This window comes from Schistocerca piceifrons, chromosome 4 (assembly GCF_021461385.2).
Source record: "Schistocerca piceifrons isolate TAMUIC-IGC-003096 chromosome 4, iqSchPice1.1, whole genome shotgun sequence".
Lineage (NCBI taxonomy): Eukaryota > Metazoa > Arthropoda > Insecta > Orthoptera > Acrididae > Schistocerca > Schistocerca piceifrons.
Genome location: NC_060141.1, coordinates 473,930,984 through 473,950,446, shown reverse-complemented (window position 1 = coordinate 473,950,446; position 19,463 = coordinate 473,930,984). Strand labels below are relative to the sequence as shown.

Sequence of the window (19,463 nt, the reverse complement as noted above, 5' to 3'; positions counted from 1 at the left end):
AAACACCCCATTTCCCGCGCTTGTCCCGTTAGTGTCATTAGGCTTCTTGTGGAAAGTGTGTGTGTTTGTTTTTGTTTCCGCCATATTTGTGACGTCATGGGTCAAAGCAGACGGGTGGGATCGGATGCTTCCGTATTTCCAGCTTTTGAAATGTGGTGCTACAGAAGAATGCTGAAGTTAGATGGGTGGATCACATAACTAATGAGGAGGTGCTCAATAGAATTGGGGAGAGGAGGATTGTGTAGCTCAACTTGACTAGAAAAAAAGGATTGGTTGATAGGACACATTCTGAGGCATCAAGGGATCACCAATTTAGTATTGGAGGGAAGTGTGGAGGGTAAAAATCATAGAGGTAGACCAAGAGATGAATACACTAAGAAGTATGTATGTTGCAGTAGTTACTTGGAGATAAAGTGGCTTGCACAGGACATAGTAGTACGGAGGGCTGCATCAAACCAGTCTCTGGACTGAAGACCACAACAACAACAACAACATTACTAAAGACTAACATGAAGCATCTGATTTGAAAGTGTATCCTCTAAACCATTTGCACATTGTACCCAGATGCATTACAGCTTACAAGAAAATCTGAGGTCATCACAGAAAATTATTTTGTAAGACATGGTGGTAGTCCTACAGATCAGATACTATATGGACTATTATCCTAGTTCACTAATGCTTGCTGTATTCTGATAGTGAATTTTAGTGTCAAGAAGTTTTTAGCTACAGTCAATTACATGAGGTAATTTCTGTGCAACATCAGACACATTTTGAGAAACATCTCCTTAAAATCCTTTCTTGAGAACATCTGACTGAGAAAATAGCACTTTCCAGTTGACACAATCATGTTTTTAATGTCCAATAATGTTCCTACATAGACTAGGCACTACATTAAAGTGTACAATGAGTTTCTTACAAAATGGCAACATAGCACTTCTCCTTAATTTTAATAAAAGAAATAATGCTGTCTTTTGTGTGCAATTTTAATTGGTGTGGGTTCAGAAAAGGCCTAATGTATTGATACTTCTGCCGTGAAAGGTTCATCACTTCAAGAAGCAGTTATTGGGGTAGTGATACATATATCCCAAGCACTACCGCATCAAGCATGTCTGTCTGCTCCTAAAAGCAATTTCTTTTATTGCAGAGAATGTAAGTGAAACATTGAAGCAGCCCTACATAGTTTTTTTATTATTTTTAACAATACAGGGTGATTAAAAAAGAATACCACAACTTTAAAAATGTGTATTTAATGAAAGAAACATAATATAACCTTCTGTTATACATCATTACAAAGAGTATTTAAAAAGGTTTTTTTTTTTCACTCAAAAACAAGTTCAGAGATGTTCAATATGGCCCCCTCCAGACACTCAAGCAATATCAACCCGATACTCCAACTCGTTCCACACTCTCTGTAGCATATCAAGCGTAACAGTTTGGATAGCTGCTGTTATTTCTCGTTTCAAATCATCAATGGTGGCTGGGAGAGGTGGCCGAAACACCATATCCTTAACATACCCCCCATAAGAAAAAAATCGCAGGGGGTAAGATCAGGGCTTCTTGGAGGCCAGTGATGAAGTGCTCAGTCACGGGCTGCCTGGCGGCCGATCCATCGCCTCGGGTAGTTCATGTTTCATAACTAACCTTTTTCGTAGGACTCTCCATACAGTTGATTGTGGAATTTGCAGCTCTCTGCTAGCTGTGCGAGTCGATTTTCCTGGGCTGCGAACAAATGCTTGCTGGATGCGTGCTACATTTTCATCACTCGTTCTCAGCCGTCCAGAACTTTTCCCTTTGTACAAACACCCATTCTCTGTAAACTGTTTATACCAACGTTTAATACACCACCTATCAGGAGGTTTAACACCATACTTCGTTCGAAATGCACGCTGAACAACTGTCGTCGATTCACTTCTGCCGTACTCAATAACACAAAAAGCTTTCTGTTGAGCGTTCGCCATCTTAGCATCAACTGACGCTGACGCCTAGTCAACAGCGCCTCAAGCGAACAAATGTACAACTAAATGAAACTTTATAGCTCCTTTAATTCGCCGACAGATAGTGCTTAGCTCTGCCTTTTGTCGTTGCAGAGTTTTAAATTCCTAAAGTTGTGGTATTCTTTTTGAATCACTCTGTATAATGAAAAAGATGGATTGCTACTCACTTTATAGAAAATGCATTACTTCAGAAGAAAGGATTTTGGCTGAGTCATTTTGTTGCATCTGTCTGTGACTGAGTGTCTCCTCTGTATGGCAGGTAGCAGTCTATCCTTGTCATAATATTATTGTTAGTCCCTTATTTGATTTTTAATTTATAATTGTCACTGCTAGGAACACCCTCTTTCTACAAAGCAACTACAGCTTGGTAGTGCCTCGAGAGCAATTTGCGACCCTGTATGTTGTTAACTTTCAGTGTCATGCAAGGTGCACTGTTATTTTTGCACATGAAAACTTTTCTGCCTGGCATAAATTGTTTTTCTGTTTTATGTTCTTATCAGAAATGGGCAGTCTGAGATTATATCTAATGAATTTTTCAGAAAATGCCATAAAATGGAGCATTTAATGAAAATTTGTATATGATGTCTACAGAAAAGATTCTACATGTATGAATGTTGGGTAACAATAACCATAAGTTTATCCTATCTGTATAATATCTAAATAAATGTCTCTTGAGACTTCCATAACAGTTTTATAGTTCAGTTCTTGCTGCAGATCTCTAGAGGAAAAAGCGTTGGTCGTACTGAACAGAAATGCAGTCAGTGAATCTAGAAGGATGCAGCATTTCAGTGGATGCAGAAATGCTCGCGCATGAGCAAAAATAGCATCACTAACTTGGAAAATCATTTAATATCATTCCAAGATGCATGAACAATATTTCGAAGAAGTAAAAAGTAAGAGGTGAGCTTTCATAATTTGGAAGAGGAACTGTAGTCATTGTTATAGAATAGATACTGTTGTAAATGATCATGCTAATAGACAGGTATACATGGATGTTTTAGAGTTTGATGCAAATTGTTGCTTATTGTAGAACTTAAATTTCACATTTTCTCAAAGTAATCTTCATGAAGTTCTTTCATTCACCAATCGCATAATAAAGGCTCAAAAATACGATTCCCGGGAAAGTGCTATTCTGGAATTTTTCAAAACACAGTGCCTTCATGGAGATCTAGACTAGGCCTGTGTGTGCTCGAGCTGGGCAATAAGGTGGACATTGAGGACATGTTAGTTGCTCCTCATTATGATTAAGCTAACACACTTATTTTGACCGTGTGAATTATAATAGGCAATTGGATTCAATAGTTACAGCAGCATGGATGGCGAACTTACTCCCAAGGTACATGCACCACTTCAACACATTATATCAGTGGTGATATTTTTATTGCAGCAATAAAACATGATTGAGAAAAAAAAAAAAAAACGAAAATAAAACTTAAGTTGCAAAGGAAATGTCCCATATACAACAAAACTCAGTGCTCATGCAAGCGTCTGCCAACAGCAAAATGTGTCACACGCAGTAAGAAGACTATGTAATGCTTCATAATGACAAATTGCCTCCGATGAGCGTGATGTCGCAGCTGTTTACATTAGATTTGTTTGAGCAGTTGCGAGTGAACTCGTACATGTGTGCAGTTGAGCAGCATATGAGTAGTATCTTCTCCCACTTCTGGCGACAGAAGTGTGGCTGTATAAGCAGTAGCAGCAAGCAGTCAGATGCTACCCAGAAAAATCTTACTGGCGCGCCCAAGCTGCCAGATTCACGCATGCACAACAGGCCCAGATTTAGGGAGTGGGTGGTTAATCGGGGTATCTTCCCCGGGCAGCAATTTAAGGGGGGCCTGGGGCACCAAATTCATATTCTCGAGGGGAAAAAACCTTGTTGGTTTTTGAACATTGAGTTGATTTCCGAATGAATCATAAGTTGATTTTTGAATACGCGCATAGTGTATGTGATGTCTCTGCCAGGGGAATCCCCAATGCATCTAGAAATAAACTCTCCTGGAGACAAAAGGGGATGGGGCTATATGAGCTGAGCAGAATAAAGCCGAACGGGTGGATGCCACTCGCTGTCGGATGCTAATCACTGTTTGTGTGGTTGCTGGGTTTGCGAATGATCAGCCTTGTTATAATTACTAGCGAAATCCGTAGGTTCAGACTACCAGAATGGAAATAAATGACTAACAGGAATAACAGGTAAGAAAGATTACGTATCATCTTCGCGTTGTATCCAAGAAAATGAATTTTGGCAGAAAATTTTTGGCCAGACCGCTACACTAGTAAGGGCCAGTTGTACAGTCCCTGGTTAGCAGCCGCTTAAGTTCTATTTTGGGAGTAGCGTGGAAAATGCATTGTGCGAGTGCGTAATAATGCCTAACTGGGGAATAAAAGCGGGATAACTAAACTGGGTGATTGTGACAGGGTTAGTGAAGTTAACCCGAGAATAAGTTTTGACACTGGAAGGAATAGTTATAGAATTAGTAATGACAAGATTGTTTATTAGAACAAGGAAGGAGATGAAACGGAGATGTCACATAAATTATGGAAGAATACAACAATTCCAAAGCTATATAAAAATTTTGTGCTATTACTTTCCGATCTCATGCTAGAGGAACTGGAGGATATGAATGACTGCAAAACTATTTCTGAACATAAAGATTTTTGCTTCTAGTAGGCCTAATAGGTATGTCATATTGGTACTTAATGAATTATATTCTATTGTGTTATATATATATAAAAATGACCATTTGTGCCAAAACAGTCTCGTTTATTTGGTGTGTGTTACAACTGCTGCAATATTAGGCAGGCCCATTTTGCTTTATGTAACAGACAGTGTCAAAATACATGTAATGAAATCGAGAAACCGCACCTGTCTTGGGTACTATTTGTATTAGCAGCTTTTCCAGTATTAGAGAATGACATTTCGTTTTTTCATGTAGCAAAACGTTTGACGAACTTTGATGTGTATTGTCTTGCTTGTCTCTTGTCTTTACTGGTTCTATGTAACCTATATTTAATTTTATGTCACGCAAAACAGCAAGTTATTAGCTAATAGGCAATAGAGGGTGCAAATTTTCTGAAGAGTTCTTGTTCCCCCAGTTACAAATCATCCCGTCCAGTATTAAATGTGAGTTTGTTTTAAGATGGGCAGGATGTCAAGCCGGCCTACTGGAAGCAGGATAGGCACCACGGAACATTTTAATTTCCATTGTCCTGGATATAGTTTGATGGCATCCATTAAAAAATATTACATGTCTGAATTCCACAGAGCGAAATACAGTGATGTGCGGTAGAACAAATCTGTGTGAAGAGGCGTGGCAATGCACTTTGGCACACTTAAGACCAATAACATGTCTTACATTTCCTCGAACACGTATTTTTTACGTGTCAGATTCTTCAGAAAGATGTGCGCTACAAAATGAAGATATTTTTTTGAAAATCCGATTTTTCGATATTTTTTTTGCGGGGGGGGGGGGGGGGGGGGAGGGGGGTCGTACATCAAACGCTCGGGGGAGGGGAGCGGGGGGTGTCACTATCTAGTATTGCCTCGGTCCAGAAATATCGTAGATCCAGGGCTGATGTACAGAGCAGTCTGAATTATAGTGGGGAGGTGGGTAGTCTGCACCTGAGCCGTGTTTACATTTAGTGATTTTGCTGTTTCCTCTTCATTTATTGCTCCCATATCAAATGAAAACAAAATGGATTTCTGTGGCCAGGAGCTATCAACTGAATTACAATACATTCACATAATTACAGAAGGCTATAATATGTTGTTAGTTTGAGATTTTATTTTATTTCCACCTTTCTGACAGTCAAGGGGGTAACCACTTAACAAAAGCAAGGCCTCTCTGGCCCAGCTTGAAATACTAGCCAAATTCCTTTCAGAGTATGCTGATACAATATTTCCATATTTAGCAGTCGTATACAACAGCTCACTCATAGAAAGTTCTGTACCTGAAGACTGGACAGTTGCACAAGTCACACCAATACCCAAGAAAGGAAATAGGAGGAATTACAGATCCATATCACTAACATCAATTTGCAGTAAGGTTTTGGAATGTATACTGTTTTCGAACATTATGAATTATCTTGAAGAAAATTATTGACAAAAAGTCAGCACGAACTCAGAAAATATAATTTTTGTTAGACACAACTAGCTCTTTATTCTCATAAAGTAATGAGTGCTATTGACAGGGGAGTAAAATTGATTCCATATTTTTAGATTTTCAGAAGGCTTTTGACATCGTTCCTCACAAGCAACTTCTAATCAGATTGCTTGCACTATGGAGTGTGGCCTCAGTTGTGCGACAGGGTTCTGAGTTCCTGTCAGAAAGGTCACAGTTCGTAGCAGTTGATGGAAAGTCATTGAGTAAAACAGAAGTAATATCTGGCATTCCGCAGGGAAGTGTTATAAGCCCTTTGCTGTACCCGGTCTATATAAACAACATATGAGGAAATTTGAGCAGTCCTCTTAGATTGTTTGCAGATGATGCTGTCATTAACCATCTTGTAAAGTCATTATATGATCAAAAACAATCATTAATGATTTAGACAATATATCTGTATGATCCAAAAAGGGGCAGTTGACTCTAAATAATGAAAAAAATATTGTCGTCCCACGTGAGTACTAAAATAAATCTGCTGAATTGTGGTTCACAATAAATTGCACAGATCTAAAGGCTATAAAATCAACTAAATACTTAGGGATTACAATTACAATTAACTTTAATTGGAAAGACCACATTGCTAATGTTGTGGGTAAAGCAGGCAAAAGGTTGTGGTTTACTGGCACAGCACTTACAATGTGTAATAAGTGTCTATTGAAGATATTGCTTACAACATCCTTGTCTGCCCTCTTCTGGAGTATTGCGGAGTGGGATGTGCATCAGATGGAACTGACAGAGGACAGCAAAAAATTCAAAGAAGGGCAGCTTGTTTTGTACTATTGCAAAATAGGGGAGAGAGTGCCATGGACGTAAACATGAATTGGGGTGGTGATCATTAAAACAAAGGTGTTTTTTTGTTGCAGCAGAACCTTCTCGTGAAATTTCAGCCACCATCTTTCTCATCTGGATGCAAAACTATTATGTTGGTGTCCACCTACATAGGGGGGAATTATCATCATGATAGAAACCAGAGCTCACACAGAAAGATTAAAAGTGCTTGTTTTTCCAATGCACTGTTCAAGAGTGGAACGGTAGAGAAATATCTTGAAGGTGGTTTGATAAACCCTCTGCCAACCAATTAATTTTTGAATTGCAGAGTAATGATGTAGATGTAGAACAAGAAATAAAGCAGGCAAACATCTACTGACAAAATTTCAAACACTGAACATTATTTCTCTACGGTTAGAAGGTGCAGGTTCAGCCAACTGCTGTCTTCGCTAATATGATGGACTAGTGTAAGATTTTCGAGAAAAGTGCTGACTGAATCCAAAGAGTACACTTGCTCTGCCTTTTCAGTCATCACCTGAACCTGAAGCTTTCCCCCATTGTTAAGGGAAGATGTAGGGCAAAATTGTGAAAAAGTTTGAATTTTTTTAATTGCATAATTTATTAGATTGATTCTTTAACAATAACATCGCAAAGTTTCATAATCAATTTCTGGCTAGAAATATGTTTTAAAAAAGTTTGTTTGGGTATCTTTGCCTGTCATGCCCCCTCTTTCCATGCAGTGGTCCACACCTTCTTTCTGCTCGAAATTTTTTGTGCCTTAATTTTTGATTCACACAATTGAAACGAAATGCAGATGAATCTAGAAGGCTATGAGAAAGATTATCCTTGCCTGTTCCTCTGTTTACAATATGTTTAATATTAAATGCTACAAACTTAATCAGTTTTTAGTCTTGCATATGTCAACATGTTTTGCTTGAAGTGGGTCGTAACAGTGGATACATATTCAAAAAAGTAAAGAAATGTCGAATTTCAGATGTAATTGGTATAGATAATTTAAATAACAATGTTACAGATGCTGCTCCTAAACGCAAAGAACAGTTATTGACAACCTCACTGTGTTCATCGAAGAAGAAAATTAGTGAAGGAATTGATGATGCTATGTACAATACTAAAGACAAGTTTTCCAGTGGACTTAGGTTGATTGACATTGAAATACTTGCCCGTATGATTAATGTTTCATGTGCACATGGTAATTCTAGGTCAAAGGGCATTAGACTGTATGATGACAGTGACAGAATTGGTGTTGTTAAGTAATATACATATTTTGTGTAAAGTTTGTAAATATGGCAATATTATGAAAAGGGTAGTTGTTACTCACTGTATAGTGGAGATGATGAGTAGCATATGTTGTTGTTGTTGTGGTCTTCAGTCCTGAGACTGGTTTGATGCAGCTCTCCATGCTACTCTATCCTGTGCAAGCTTTTTCATCTCCCAGTACCTACTGCAACCTACATCCTTCTGAATCTGCTTAGTGTATTCATCTCTTGGTCTCCCTCTACGATTTTTACCCTCCACGCTGCCCTCCAGTACTAAATTGGTGATCCCTTGATGCCTCAGAACATGTCCTACCAACCGATCCCTTCTTCTGGTCAAGTTGTGCCACAAACTTCTCTTCTCCCCAATCCTATTCAATACTTCCTCATTAGTTATGTGATCTACCCATCTAATCTTCAGCATTCTTCTGTAGCACCACATTTCGAAAGGTTCTATTCTCTTCTTGTCCAAACTATTTATCGTCCATGTTTCACTTCCATACATGGCTACACTCCATACGAATACTTTCAGAAATGACTTCCTGACACTTAAATCTATACTGGATGTTAACAAATTTCTCTTCTTCAGAAACGCTTTCCTTGCCATTGCCAGCCTACATTTTATATCCTCTGTACTTCGACCATCATCAGTTATTTTGCTCCCCAAATAGCAAAACTCCTTTACTACTTTAAGTGCCTCATTTCCTAATCTAATTCCCTCAGCATCACCCGACTTAGACTACATTCCATTATCCTTGTTTTGCTTTTGTTGATGTTCATCTTATATCCTCCTTTCAAGACACTGTCCATTCCATTCAACTGCTCTTCCAAGTCCTTTGCTGTCTCTGACAGAATTACAATGTCATCGGCGAACCTCAAAGTTTTTATTTCTTCTCCATGGATTTTAATACCAACTCCGAATTTTTCTTTTGTTTCCTTTATTGCTTGCTCAATATACAGATTGAATAACATCGGGGATAGGCTACAACCCTGTCTCACTCCTTTCACAACCACTGCTTCCCTTTCATGCCCCTCGACTCTTATAACTGCCATCTGCTTTCTGTACAAATTGTAAATAGCCTTTCGCTCCCTGTATTTTACCCCTGGCACCTTCAGAATTTGAAAGAGAGTATTCCAGTCAACATTGTCAAAAGCTTTCTCTAAGTCTACAAATGCTAGAAACGTAGGTTTGCCTTTCCTTAATCTTTCTTCTAAGATGAGTCGTAGGGTCAGTATTGCCTCACGTGTTCCAACATTTCTACGGAATCCAAACTGATCTTCCCCAAGGTCGGCTTCTATCAGTTTTTCCATTCGTCTGTAAAGAATTCGCGTTAGTATTTTGCAGCTGTGACTTATTAAACTGATAGTTCGGTAATTTTCACATCTGTCAACACCTGCTTTCTTTGGGATTGGAATTATTATATTCTTCTTGAAGTCTGAGGGTATTTCGCCTGTATCATACATCTTGCTCACCAGATGGTAGAGTTTTGTCAGGACTGGCTCTCCCAAGGCTGTCAGTAGTTCTAATGGAATGTTGTCTACTCCAGGGGCCTTGTTTCGACTCAGGTCTTTCAGTGCTCTGTCAGACTCTTCACGCAATATCATATCTCCCATTTCATCTTCATCTATATCCTCTTCCATTTCCATTATATTGTCCTCAAGTACGTCACCCTTGTATAGACCCTCTATATACTCCTTCCACCTTTCTGCTTTCCCTTCTTTGGTTAGGACTGGGTTTCCATCTGAGCTCTTGATACTCATGCAAGTGGTTCTCTTTTCTCCAAAGGTCTCTTTAATTTTCCTGTAAGCAGTGTCTATTTTACCCCTAGTGAGATAAGCCTCTAAATCCTTACATTTGACCTCTAGCCATGCCTGCTTAGCCATTTTGCACTTCCTGTCAATCTCATTTTTGAGACGTTTGTATTCCTTTCTGCCTGCTTCATTTACTGCATTTTTATATTTTCTCCTTTCATCAATTAAATTCAATATTTCTTCTGTTACCCAAGGGTTTCTACTAGCCCTCGTCTTTTTACCTATTTGATCCTCTGCTGCCTTCACTATTTCATCCCTCAAAGCTACCTGTTCTTCTTCTACTGTATTTCTTTCCCCAATTCCCGTCAATTGTTCCCTTATGCTCTCCCTGAAACTCTGTACAACCTCTGGTTCTTTCAGTTTATCCAGGCCTAAATTCCCACCTTTTTGCTGTTTCTTCAGTTTTAATCTACAGTTCATAACCAATTGATTGTGGTCAGAGCCCACATCTGCCCCTGGAAATGTCTTACAATTTCAAACCTGGTTCCTAAATCTCTGTCTTGCCATTATATAATCTATCTGATACCTTTTAGTGTCTCCAGGGTTCTTCCATGTATACAACCTTCTTTCATGATTCTTGAACCAAGTGTTAGCTATGATTAAGTTATGCTCTGCGCAAAATTCTACCAGATGGCTTCCTCTTTCATTTCTTAGCCCCAATCCATATTCACCTACTATGTTTCCTTCTCTCCCTTTTCCTACTGACGAATTCCAGTGACCCATGACAATTAAATTTTCGTCTCCCTTCACTACCTGAATAATTTCTTTTATCTTATCATACATTTCATCAATTTCTTCGTCATCTGCAGAGCTAGTTGGCATATAAACTTGTACTACTGTAGTAGGCGTGGGCTTTGTGTCTATCTTGGCCACAATAATGCGTTCACTATGCTGCTTGTAGTAGCTTACCCGCACTCCTATTTTTTTTATTCATTATTAAACCTACACCTGCATAGCATATAGCACTACAAAAAGATTGTCAGAAAGTGAGCTGCTTTGAATTGAGACGAAACACACACACACACACACACACACACACACACACACACACACACACACACACACAAAACATGACCACAGTCTCTAGCAGCTGAATGCCAGAGACGGTGGTCTGGTGTGTGTGTGTGTGTGTGTGTGTGTGTGTGTGGGGCCAAAAGCTCACTTTCCGACAGTATTTTTGTTAGGCCTATCTGCCACTTATCATCTGTGCTATATGGTAAGTAATGTAAGGGTCTACGGATTGCTTGCAGCCGTACAGTACGTTGACACATGCTTGCCAGCTGACCTGTTTGGCATGCTGACAATTTGCTTGGTCAGTAGACGCGCGTCCAGCCACACTGCGACGGAGAGTACGCGACTGGCCGCCGTCTGCAGCACACAGTATTAACAAGCGCGGCCTCGGGCGCGAACATGTCTCTTTTCTTAGCTCACCATGGAGCCTTTGATATGACCGTAATTAGGCGGTGTTTAGTATGTCAGACACAGTGATGATGGGTGCACGTAGCGTGCGTGTTTTATAATCCGCCTTTCTTAATAAAACTGTTTAAACTTACTTCTCGTGTTCGCGTATTACCATACCTAAAGGACCCCCCGCTTACAAATCCTGACAAAATATTCCTGCAATCATCATCTGGGGCAACAACACAAACTACCCTCTTGTAGAAGTGGTGTCAGCATGGGGATAATTATGGAAAATCTACAGTCCTGAAGAGGTGCAGCACAACGTGAACTTCAAGCAGTAACAGCATGAACATCTTCCGGCTACACGTGGACATCCAATGCTGGAATTCACATTGGTCTACTCCAGTCTGGCTAGAATATGAAAGGCAGTGATGGATTTTTATTTTACATTTGAGTGACTCATCGGCGTTAAATTAGACGAAATGTTGCAATCCAGCCAGAGTAACGTTGTCGATCTAGAAACTGTTATTAATGAACTGCAAGAAGAGATTCAGCAGTTAAAAGCAGAAAGAAGTGAGCGTAACATTCCAAGAGACTTGTCAAATGATAGTTAGTGCAGTACAGGTGTAACTACAATAAAGAATTTTTCATTATTGTGTTCACTACAATGTTTAGCAGGAAACCCGAAGATGATGTGAAAGTGTTTTTTCGTAAACTTGAGGGTGCTGCCCTGTTAGGCTCATGGACAGATTCTGATAAGCTAGTGGTTGCCAAATTAAGAATTCAGGGAGCAGCACAAGGTTTCATTAGCACGGAGCCTACTTTCGTGAAAACAGAAGATTACAATGAGTTTAGAATGATTGTTGTTCAGAGATTTAAACATAAAACACAATCAGAGCAGCTTCACAGTTTGCGAATGTGACGAAACAAATCTATTGAACAGTTTGCCGACAGAATTCGAAACATCAGCGCTCAAACATACGAGTTAGTAGAAGGTGGAAATGAAAATCGCATTCAGTTGTTCGAAGCCAACCAGAGAGCCTTGGACACATTCATTCATGGGTTGCACAGAGAGAAAGTAAGCAAAGCTGTTAGATTTGCACGATGTAAAACATTCCAAGAAGCAGTATAATCAGCTGTTGGTTTCGTTGAAGCACTAAGACGACTGAATGAGGCGCAGAAACAAGAACGCAGAGTTTTCAACACAACGGTACAATGCTACAGATGCAATAAGCTGAATCAAAAGCGTAAGGATTGTAAAGAGAATCAAATCTGCTATCATTGCAGGATGCGGGGTCCTGTTTTGAGAGATTGTCACAACAAGAAGAAAGGTAATGCGAACAACAGACAATCTGCCAGATCTTTAAACGAGTACGGAGACATACGGGCCACCACTACGTCCACCCATTGCTGTGGACAGTGAGTCCTGTTAGTTCCAGCAAAAATCAGACCGAAAAGGACTTCGTGATAGGTGCTGTATATCGCGGGAGAAACATCAAACTACCTATTGACACAGGAGTACAGACCTCATTAATGTGATGTTGCATAGGTAAACAGGATAAATTGGAACCACCGCTAATAAAAGTGCGAGGGTTAAATGGAGGAAAGCTATGTAACTATGGAGAAGTTGACGTAGAATTAACTCTTGGCCAAGGCCAAGATAAAGGTGAAAATAAGGATAAATACACAGCAAGGGTGCAAGTAGTTTCAAATAATGAAATGCGTTACGACGGTGTACTTGGATTTGATTTATTGTCTGCTAACGAGGCAGAGATATTTGTTGCAGAAAGAAGGATCAGACTAGGCCGTAGTAACTACAACCTAGGAAATCGTTCTTCGGATCGTACTCAAAGGAGCAGCAATACTGACGTCATGGGAATGGACCGCCCAAACAATGCATCTGTTCAAACCATCCGAATATGTTCAAATTGATCAGCCTCAACAAATGCCCAAGGCAGCAGGAAAGACAATCTATGTTGAAGTTAAGTCACCCCGATGCAAGGAAGGAACTTTGTTATTAATTGAGCGATCTGAGAAAGTGAGTTATTGGATACAATGCATTGTTATGTTGCTAGAAGTGTAGGTGTCGCTACAATGGTGAGACAGAATGTCGCAAAAGTACAGGTTCCGATAATGAATATGAGCAATGAGGATGTTGTTTTGCCACGAGGAACAAAACTTGCTGAAATGTCAAGCGTAAGTAAAAGTGACATAATACAGATTCCAGATGAGGTAACAAATGCTGCAGTTATAAACACAGATTTTTGTAACAGTACCGCAAAAATGCAACGAGGAGACAAAGTTAATAATGAACTGAAGCAAGATTTCGAAGAAGATAGAACATTTGACAGCTTATGAACAGAAGATTTTAGCGCCTGTTTTGTGGGAGCATGCAGATTTATTCTGAGACCGTGCAAATTTACCTGTCACTCATTTAGTTCAGCATCATATTCATACAGGGAATGCAGCCCCAATCACACAGAAACCTTGCGGAATACCATTCAGTCAAAGAGAGTTGGTAGAAGACATTGTTAAAGAACAATTAGAAGCCAGAATTATAAAACCAAGAGATCCTTCATACCCACCGTGGTGTTCGCCTGTTGTAATTGTAAAGAAGAAATCAATTTTTGGAGAACCACAGTACCGTTTTTGTGTTGATTACTGATCTTTGAATGCAGTGACCACACCCGACATTTACCCCTTACCAAATTTAGTGGAAACCTTGGATTACTTGGGCAGATGTCGCATTTTTTCAGTATGTGATTTAACAAGTAGTTATCACCAGTTAACAGTGCATCCAGATGCTCAAGCAAAAACTTCATTTGTAACAGCAACAGGAGTATACAAGTATCTTCATATGCCACTTGGACTTTGTAATGCTCCAGCTACTTTTCAACGCCTGATGGATTCAATTTTACGAGGGCTCACTGCAACACAAGCACTTGTTTACCTTGATGATGTAATAAATTTTGGTGAAAACATGAAGCAGCATACTGAGAGACTACAAGCTGTTTTTGAGCATATAAGAAGCGCAAACCTGCCTTTATCAATAGATAAATGTCATTTTGCACAAAGTAAAGTTAACAATCTTGGTCATGTTATAACTAGTGATGGTATTCGACCTGATCCAAAATTAATTGAAGATGTAAATAATTTTCCTGAACCACAGAATTTGAAAGAACTACAATCATTCCTGGGATTGTCAAATTTCTACAGATGATTTATAGCCAGTTATGCGAATATAGCACGTCCAATGACACAGATACTGAAGAAAGGAGCCACATTTAATTGGTCAACAGAATGCAAAAAGGCAATGGAAGAACTTAAAACTGCTCTAACCACAGCCCCAGTGTTAGCCTATCCGGATTTCAGTAAACCTTTTATTCTTTCAACAGATGTATTCAATTTTGCCATAGGTGCAATCTTGTCTCAAGAAATTGATGGTTATGAACATCCAGTCTCATTTGCTTCCAGACAATTATACAAAGCAGAATGTAATTATACTACTACTGAGAAGGAGCTTTGTGCTTTGGTTTTTGGTATAATACATAACAGATGTTTCTTAACAGGAAGAGAATTTGCAGTTATTACAGATCATGCCGCACTTAAATGGTTATTGAGCTTAAAGGATCCAAGTTCCAGATTAACAAGATGGGCATTAAGACTGAGTGAGTACCAATTTAAGGTTATTCACCGACCTGGTAAACAACATGTGAATTCTGATGCAGTGAGTCGAAAAGTCAATATTTGTGTTACAATAAGTCGAGAAGAAGAGTTAAAGGCAGCTCAGGAAGAAGATCCACAATGCAAATTATGGAAAAATGATCAACGTTTTGTGGAAATAGATGGTTTATTGTACAAAATCACTAGTAAAGGAAACTGCCTAGTTATTCCAAAAAGCATGAAAGAGCAAATCACGATAGAGCAACACGATTCTTTATTATCAGGACATTGTAGTAAAAAAGCAACAAACATTAAAATAGCTCAAATGTTTTGGTGGCCGAGCCGCAAAGCTGATGTTTCCGAGTTTGTTTCGCAATTTGATTCCTGTAACAGACAGAATAATGTAGGAAAAAGTAGAGCACCATTGCAAGAACAGCCAGAAACAAGTGAACCATTTGAACAAGTAGGACTAGATGTCGTAGGACCGTTGCCTAAGACTAAAGATGGAAACAAATACATATTGACAATGTTAGATCATTTGTCTAGATACCTTCTCATGATACCAATACCTGATCAGAACACTGAGACTATAGCTAAAGTTTTTATAAAATAATGTATTCTCGAGTTTGGGCCATCATTAAGTATAATTAGCGATCAAGGAACGAATTTTATGAGTGAATCACTTAAACAGACTTGTAAGTTCATGCAAATAACTCAGTTAAGTCTACATCAGCACGCCCTGAAGGAAATGGGAGAGTCAAGCGAGTCCACAGAACAATTATTAAAATGGTTAGCCATTATGTGAGCAGCAAACACGACAATTGGGATGTCTGTTTACCGTACTTGGTAAGTTGTCACAATGCCAAAATGCACAGCTCGATTGCCGTATGTCCATTGTTGTTTGTTGTTGTGGTCTTCAGTCCTGAGACTGGTTTGATGCAGCTCTCCATGCTACTCTATCCTGTGCAAGCTTTTTCATCTCCCAGTACCTACTGCAACCTACATCCTTCTGAATCTGCTTAGTGTATTCATCTCTTGGTCTCCCTCTACGATTTTTACCCTCCACGCTGCCCTCCAGTACTAAATTGGTGATCCCTTGATGCCTCAGAACATGTCCTACCAACCGATCCCTTCTTCTGGTCAAGTTGTGCCACAAACTTCTCTTCTCCCCAATCCTATTCAATACTTCCTCATTAGTTATGTGATCTACCCATCTAATCTTCAGCATTCTTCTGTAGCACCACATTTCGAAAGGTTCTATTCTCTTCTTGTCCAAACTATTTATCGTCCATGTTTCACTTCCATACATGGCTACACTCCATACGAATACTTTCAGAAATGACTTCCTGACACTTAAATCTATACTGGATGTTAACAAATTTCTCTTCTTCAGAAACGCTTTCCTTGCCATTGCCAGCCTACATTTTATATCCTCTGTACTTCGACCATCATCAGTTATTTTGCTCCCCAAATAGCAAAACTCCTTTACTACTTTAAGTGCCTCATTTCCTAATCTAATTCCCTCAGCATCACCCGACTTAGACTACATTCCATTATCCTTGTTTTGCTTTTGTTGATGTTCATCTTATATCCTCCTTTCAAGACACTGTCCATTCCATTCAACTGCTCTTCCAAGTCCTTTGCTGTCTCTGACAGAATTACAATGTCATCGGCGAACCTCAAAGTTTTTATTTATTCTCCATGAATTTTAATACCTACTCCGAATTTTTCTTTTGTTTCCTTTACTGCTTGCTCAATATACAGATTGAACATCATCGGGGAGAGGCTACAACCCTGTCTCACTCCTTTCACAACCACTGCTTCCCTTTCATGCTCCTCGACTCTTATAACTGCCATCTGGTTTCTGTACAAATTGTAAATAGCCTTTGGCTCCCTGTATTTTACCCCTGCCACCTTTAGAATTTGAAAGAGAGTATTCCAGTCAACATTGTCAAAAGCTTTCTCTAAGTCTACAAATGCTAGAAACGTAGGTTTGCCTTTCCTTAATCTTTCTTCTAAGATAAGTCGTAAGGTCAGTATTGCCTCACGTGTTCCAGTGTTTGTACAGAATCCAAACTGATCTTCCCCAAGGTTGGCTTCTACTAGTTTTTCCATTCGTCTGTAAAGAATTCGTGTTAGTATTTTGCAGCTGTGACTTATTAAACTGATAGTTTGGTAATTTGCACATCTGTCAACACCTGCTTTCTTTGGGATTGGAATTATTATATTCTTCTTGAAGTCTGAGGGTATTTCGCCTGTTTCATACATCTTGCTCACCAGATGGTAGAGTTTTGTCAGGACTGGCTCTCCCAAGGCCGTCAGTAGTTCCAATGGAATATTGTCTACTCTGGGGGCCTTGTTTCGACTCAGGTCTTTCAGTGCTCTGTCAAACTCTTCACGCAGTATCATATCTCCCATTTCATCTTCATCTACATCCTCTTCCATTTCCATAATATTGTCGTCAAGTACATCGCCCTTGTATAGACCTTCTATATACTCCTTCCACCTTTCTGCTTTCCCTTCTTTGCTTAGAACTGGGTTTCAATCCTAGCTCTTGACATTCATGCAAGTGGTTCTCTTTTCTCCAAAGGTCTCTTTAATTTTCCTGTAGGCAGTATCTATCTTACCCCTATTGATATGCGTCTCTACATCCTTACATTTGTCCTCTAACCATCCCTGCTCAGCCATTTTGCACTTCCTGTCGATCTCATTTTTGAGACATTTGTATTCCTTTTTGCCTGCTTCGTTTAGTGCATTTTTATATTTTCTCCTTTCATCAATTAAATTCAATATTTCTTTTGTTACCCAAGGATTTCTACTAGTCCTCGTCTTTTTACCTACTTGATCCTCTACTGCCTTCACTACTTCATCCCTCAAAGCTACCCATTCTTCTTCTACTGTATTTTTTTCCCCCATTCCTGTCAATTGCTCCCTTATGCTCTCCTTGAATCTCTGTAAAACCTCTGGTTCTTTTAGTTTATCCAGGTCCCATCTCCTTAAATTCCCACCTTTTTGCAGTTTCTTCAGTTTTAATCTACAGGTCATAACCAATAGATTGTGGTCAGAGTCCACATCTGCCCCTGGAAATGTCTTACAATTTCAAACCTGGTTCCTAAATCTCTGTCTTACCATTATATAATCTATCTGATACCTTTTAGTATCTCCAGGGTTCTTCCATGTATACAACCTTCTTTCTTGATTCTTAAACCAAGTGTTAGTTATGATTATGTTGTGCTCTGTGCAAAATTCTACCAGGCAGCTTCCTCTTTCCTTTCTTAGCCCCAATCCACATTCACCTACTATGTTTCCTTCTCTCCCTTTTCCTACACTCGAATTCCAGTCACCCATGACTATTAAATTTTCGTCTCCCTTCACTACCTGAATAATTTCTTTTATTTCATCATACATTTCTTCAATTTCTTCGTCATCTTCAGAGCCAGTTGGCATATAAACTTGTACTACTGTAGTAGGTGTGGCTTCGTATCTATCTTGGCCACAATAATGCGCTCACTATGCTGTTTGTAGTAGCTTACCCGCATTCCTATTTTCCTATTCATTATTAAACCTACTCCTGCATTACCCCTATTTGATTTTGTGTTTATAACCCTGTAGTCACCTGACCAGAAGTCTTGTTCCTCCTGCCACCAAACTTCACTAATTCCCACTATATCTAACTTCAACCCATCCATTTCCCTTTTTAAATTTTCTAACCTACCTGCCCGATTAAGGGATCTGACATTCCACGCTCCGATCCGTAGAACGCCAGTTTTCTTTCTCCTGATAACGACATCCTCTTGAGTAGTCCCCGCCCGGAGATCCGAATGGGGGACTATTTTACCTCCGGAATATTTTACCCAAGAGGACGCCATCATCATGTAATCATACAGTAAAGCTGCATGCCCTCGGGAAAAATTACGGCTGTAGTTTCCCCTTGCCTTCAGCCGTTCGCAGTACCAGCACAGCAAGGCCGTTTTAGTTATTGTTACAAGGCCAGATCAGTCAATCATTCAGACTGTTGTCCTTGCAACTACTGAAAAGGCTGCTGCCCCTCTTCAGGAACCACACGTTTGTCTAAGTCCATTAGAGATCGTATTCGGAAGAAAAATGCATTCATCCTTGGACTTTGCACAATTGACTGCCGGAATCAGCAATAAACACGTAAGGGATCTCGCACACAAGCTAGAGGAAGCATGGAGGGGAGTGAAACAGCGGAATCATCAATCCTTTCTTCAGCAAGCAAGACAACATGACTGCCAAGCAGCAGTGCCACAGCATCGAATTGGAGATCTTATGTATCTGAGCAATGTGGTGTTAAAGAAGAGTCAAGTTGAAAAGTTTAAGAAGTTTTGGAAAGGACCATTTTCAGTCTTGGAGGTGTTGTCGCCAGT

General features: G+C 39.5%; 1 protein-coding gene across 6 annotated transcripts in view; it reads left to right on the top strand.

Moving 5' to 3' along the window:
- Positions 1-19,463, top strand: part of LOC124794723 (L-seryl-tRNA(Sec) kinase) — a 52,005-nt gene that overhangs the window by 3,217 nt on the left and 29,325 nt on the right. For 2 of the 6 annotated variants that reach the window (XR_007016602.1, XM_047258314.1), the window contains exon 2: positions 2,709-2,894. The exons of 2 other annotated variants lie outside the window; for them this stretch is intronic. The gene's annotated coding sequence lies outside the window, so the exon portion shown is untranslated. Of the gene's footprint in view, positions 1-1,038; positions 1,150-2,708; positions 2,895-19,463 lie in introns of all 6 variants that reach the window. 2 more of the 6 variants (XM_047258313.1, XM_047258315.1) reach the window with 2 other exon arrangements.